The sequence below is a fragment of the Vombatus ursinus genome, unplaced genomic scaffold (assembly GCF_900497805.2).
Source record: "Vombatus ursinus unplaced genomic scaffold, bare-nosed wombat genome assembly UNPS02013697.1, whole genome shotgun sequence".
Lineage (NCBI taxonomy): Eukaryota > Metazoa > Chordata > Mammalia > Diprotodontia > Vombatidae > Vombatus > Vombatus ursinus.
Window position 1 is genome coordinate 1 of NW_020953475.1, and position 5772 is coordinate 5772.

At 33.8% G+C, this 5772-nt stretch overlaps 1 pseudogene; it reads left to right on the top strand.

Annotated features, from left to right (window-relative positions):
* Positions 1–4492: 4492 nt before the first annotated feature.
* On the top strand, positions 4493–5244 carry LOC114040581 (annotated as a pseudogene).
* Positions 5245–5772: the final 528 nt, after the last annotated feature.

A 5772-nucleotide genomic window follows, 5' to 3' on the forward strand; every position in this document is an offset into this window, starting at 1 on the left:
AACAGTTGAAAACGTTCTTGTTGCAATGTCCTACACAATAGTTCCTCTATTTATTAACCCCATTATTTATAGCCTGAGGAACCAGAGGATCAAGGGTGCACTGAGTAGAATGATTAAGTAGCCTTTTCTACCAGAGAAGAACATGCCCATCCTTAAGTAAACTAAAAAGAAACTTGGATGGATGGAGAGCTCTTTATGCAAACTGGTATATCAACTAAGGTAATTAAATAATCAGTCATTTGGTTGTTTTCATCTTGGAGGTGAACCAAACACACACCCACCCACCCACCCATACACACACACACATACACCCCGATCTAACTATTTATTTTTCCTCATAGAAATCAGTGAATAAGTTATTTTTCAAGCATAATGTAAAGACAATGTGTTAGAGCCTGAGGATCTTCTTATGTTGATTACTCCATTCAATAGTGGGCCAAGTATTGAACAGGACAACCACCATAGGATAAAAAAGAGCATTGATTTCTTCCCTTCCCCAAAATTCTCCTTTGAAAAGACACCAAAACTTCAAAATCCTTATCAGATGTCACCTTCCACAGGAAGCTTTCCATGAGTTCTTCAGGGGAATGAACATAATCTTTGATTAAAATGTATTTTATATTTCATTTCTTGTCTATTTTGTATATTGATTATTGCATTATTTATTTGTCCCTTTTTGTATATTTATTATTTTATGTATGTTATCATAGCTACTTGGATAGAAACTCCACCTTATCTAATAGATTCTAAGTTACTTGGTGGTAGGAATTATGTCACTTTTTTTCCAGCAACTAATATAAACCTTTGTGCACAACAGATAATTAATATTTTTTAATTCAAAAATAATTCATTTTGTTTCCTACAATTTTTTTCAGACCTCATATAACATTTGATGTGCAATTTTCCAACATATAACTTCTGTTCTATTGATTATTGAAATTACTTGTTGAATTATGTAGTATTAGACTACACAATTTTCCCATGCTATCAAGAGAAACTGATGGGTTATGGGAGGTAGAAGTCATGGCAAATGATGTAAACTGGGAACTTGGGAACTTACAAAGCAACTTCAAGTGAACATGGTCATGAGGATTGGAGCATTTTCTGGCTCATTGACTTGCTGTCAGGAATGATTTCCCTGGAGGGAGCTGACTGTGGAACTGTGTCCTGGTGAATTATTCCCCTGTCCACTTCATCTCCCTCTCCTACATCACTACTTGGCTAAGTAGCATTGTTTGTTTGCCTTCAGTTATGTCCTTCTCACTTTGTATCTGATTTATTTGCTGTCTGCCTTATTATGATAGATTTTATCCTCAGATAAGGATAAGTTACTTCTTATTGTATTTTGAATGAGTGTTTCTTATAAATGAGTAGACCATATCATTGAGAATTACATTAAATTAAAAAGGTTTTCTACAAATAAAATAAATATTGCCAACATCAGAAGGAAAGCAGAAAGTTTGGAAAATATTTCATAGGTAGTTTATCAGATAAAGGTCTCATGTCAAATTGTATATAAAGAACTTTGTCAAATCTATAACAATACAGATTAGTACCCAAGTGATAAATGGTCAAACAATATGACATGCAGGTTTCCAATGAAGAAATCAAAACAATTTAAAGTCAAATGAAAAAATCCTCTAAATCATTATTGATTAGAGAAACACAGATTAAAACAACCTTGAGATGTCATTTTATGCCTAGGAGGTTGGCTAATGATGGAAGGGAAAAGTGACAAATATTGGTGTGGATGTGAAAAAATTGGGACACTAATTCATTGTTGGTGGAATTGTAAAATGATTCAACCATTTTGGAATTATGCCCAAAGAGTTATTAAACTACCTATACCCTTTGACCCAGCTACACAACTACTTGGTCTATTTCCAAAGATGATTAGGGAAAAAGGAAAAGAACCTATAATTCTCAAATATTTATAGAATCTCTCTTTGTGATGGCAAAGCACTGGAAATTGCAGGGATGCCCATCCATTGGGGAATGGCTAAACAAGTTGTGGTATATGATTGTGATGGAATACTACAGTGCTATAAGAAAGAGATGAGCTCAATGATCTTTGAAAAACATAGAAAGATTTGCATGAAATAATGAAGAATGAAGTGAATAGAACTAAGAGAACATTGTACACAGTAAGTATTGTTTTAAGAACGACTTTGAGGGAATGTTATTTTGTCTATTAAAAAACTCAACTATAAAGGACCTATGAAGAAAGATATCATCTGCATCCAGAGAAAGAACTGATAAATAGAAGTATGTATAGAATAATTTTACATATATATATATGTGTGTGTGTGCATTTATATCTAATTTTCCCTCCCATTCTGGGGATGGGAGGGAAGAAAAAAAGGAAAAAAGACACACGATAATTTTGTTGTACATTGGAAGGGAATAGAAAATTGTGCATGGTAAATTTGTAGTTTCATGTGCTATCATCATTTTTATTGTACTATGTTATGGGAATTACTGTTTTATTCCATAAATTAAAAATAAAATAAATTTTATAAAGAAAGAATTAACAAAGAGAACCTCTAGACAAAAAGCCCTAGATTTACCCCTGAACTTATATTGACACTCTCTCACACTTTCTCTGGAGACAATCTAGACAAAGGAATCCATCTCCCCTTAACCCACTTAAGTTGAACATGATTGGCTGGAATTCACCTACATTAGATTTTCATTATTCTTTAATCAGAAATAAGCTCTCCCAGTTGGGTGGGGTTCCACTCAAGACTGATGAGAATGTCTAGTCCTTCACAAGGATTGGGCTTTGCTTTAAGGAAGTAAAAAGTGGATGTTTGAGTCCCATATATAAAATTAGTTATTGGTATAATAAGAGTCATAATTTTTCTCAACCGAGTAAAGGAACAGTTAATATGTCTATTGAGCTCCAAGTCACTGATTTAAACCTTACAATCAAGTTGGATATAATCCCAGCTCTGCCAAGAACCAACTAGATTGTTGAATATTTGACTTATCTTTCCTGTGCCTTAATTTCCTCCTCTATGAAAAGAAGGTTGAATTAGGAAGTCTTTAAAGTACATCCATCTAAAAGACTGTGTGATCCTCTAATGTAGGCTATTTCATGCATGTGAATTTGCACTTTTTATTGGACTTTAAGTTAGTTCACAAGTTAATCAAGCAGTTTAATTTTCCTGGTCCCTTTTCTGTGACAAAATGTCTCTACAAAGAAGAAAAGGTAGTCATTTATCAAATTATTGCTTTCCCATATAGGATTTATCTAAATTTTGACCTTTCTATGAAAACTTATCTTTCTTGGATCAAAGTATTTTCTTAGACAACAAGCCTTTCACACAATATATCTTCTTAATTCTCTTCCTTCCTAAATAGAATAATTAAATTTAAATAGCTTTAATGTTTTTGATTACTACAATATAATTCATATTTTCTGAATTATTGATATTTTTGACTTAATTTTCATAGTCCTATTTCATTATGTAATATATTGAGTAGTCATCTCCTAATCATACCACCCTCTTCTTCCTCCCACTGGAACATCGACTCGTGGCCAGAGACCTCTTAATTCCGATAGGTGACTTTTTGCTTTATCTTGCCTTTTATAATGCCACCACACCATTTTCCAGACATTTTCATATTTATCTTGTGTCTTTACCTTTCTCCCCTCTCCTGCCCCTTTCTAAACCTAGTTTCCCTTTATGACTTGTCTCCCTCTATTAGAATATAACTTCTGGAAGCTACAGGTGGCTTCACTTTTTTTTTCTGTATTGTCAGTGCTTAACATGGAACTTTGCACTCAGCAATTGCTTAATAAATGTTCTTTCATTAATTTTTCATTCATTCATCAATTCATCCAATCCTCAGTTTTCTGACTCCTGATCCATGTTTGTGCCAGATTCTACCCTGCTACAAGATGTCAAAAATGCTTATTAAATAAAAGCATGAAAATAAAGGAGAGTGGGAATGTCAAGAGCCTTACACTAAGGCTTAGGGATGACAGGGCATTCTATCATTTAAGAATATAATAAAATAAAATGTAACCGGGATGTAACAAAGAGAAGGGAAATTCTATTTAAGGGATGGGACAGAGTTTGGGAAGGAAAAGTCATAGATAAAATAAATTTTTATTATGGAATGTGTGTGTACTAAAGAGTGTGTATGTAGGGAAGATAATCCCATTAATCTTGGTACAATGATAAGAAGGAGAGGGTGAAAGATTTGAGTTATAATGTTCCAACCACTGATAACTAGTAGTGACTTCATGGCTTTCCCCCCTTGTATTTTTCCTCTTAAATCAGGGGGTAATGGGGTGGAGGGAATGGCTGAAAGAGACAATATTGATATGACTCATAAATTTCTGTGAAGTCCAGGGGGCGGGACTTCTTTGACTGTGGTATGTTGAAGACGAAGTCATAGAACAAAGTTGTTGTGAGACCCAGCAGATATCCAGGCAATAAAGTGGTAGTTCAGGTCTTTGAAGAATGCTGTCGATGAACCATAGCCCTGCACCCAAGATGCTGTGGCAGATGCCCTGGCCTGCAGCTGGATGCTGGATTTCTTTTGTTTGAACCTCTGCCAGGTTTTCTTCAATGGTGTTGAAAAACTAAAGTGAAACCACAATATTGCTGAGGCCATTATTAATGTACTAGATAAACTAACAACACATCAGGCAAGAACTATGTATGTATGCCAGTTTTAACAAGGATTGTAGAAGAAAAAACACTAGATGCACAGTTTGACAATGATGCATGACTTACTCCATTGGAATCAGCATTGATGATCTAGATTAAAATCTAGACTAAAATTCAAGAAAGACTTCTTGGACAAAGTGATAATTGACTTGAAATTCAGGCTGCAGCTCCTTGAATGGAGAAGGCAAGCTTTAAAGAACCAGAAGGAGTTTTTGAAAGAATATTCGTTGAAGTGAACTGACCAGGCTCTAAAAATAAAGTTGTTGATGATGATAATCAATAAGAAAGACCAATGCCATCCCTTTTTTCCCAAGCCTTCAGTTATAATTGCTTGATGCTGAGAATCAAGGCTAATGCTAATGATGTTAACTGAAAAATCATTGAGCTTTCTAATGAAGGCAGAGATAAAAGTAATGGAAAGCAAAAATGACAAAGAATGTATTGGTATCAATGGTGGAGACACAAGCAATGTAAAGGGGAAAAAAAGTGGTAAGCAGAATGCAAAACTGCTTTTGCATTTCAGAAGTTTCAACATCCATAACCACCCATGGAACTTGGATAGGTATAATCTTAGTGTTCAAGCTAGGCAGAGAAAGGGCAGAAAAAGACAACTATACATCACTATCACTAATGAATATTGATACAAAATACTGAATTAAAAATGAAGAATAAGTTTATAGTAATATGTTCAGAAAATATACATTAAGATATTCTTGAATTTATACCAGGAATTCAATGCTGCCACATTTTTTTGAAAAACATAAATATAACAGTTTGTGTACATAATAAATCCTTACATGGATCTTATTCATTTGGAAATTTTAAATAATGATGAAGGTCACAAACCAGTCATGCTGCCAAATTTGTATGACTCTTATTCATCTTTTCCTTTGCATTTGCCTCCAAAGGTCTACTCAATATGCTTGAAGTCTTCTTCACTTTCTCCTTACATCATAAAGGTAGCTATGGAACACTGCAGATAAATATAAGTACATGTATATATGTATATATATAATTAAACATTATAAAAACATTAGTTTTATATATGTGTATATGCATATGTGTATATGCATATGTGTATATGCATATG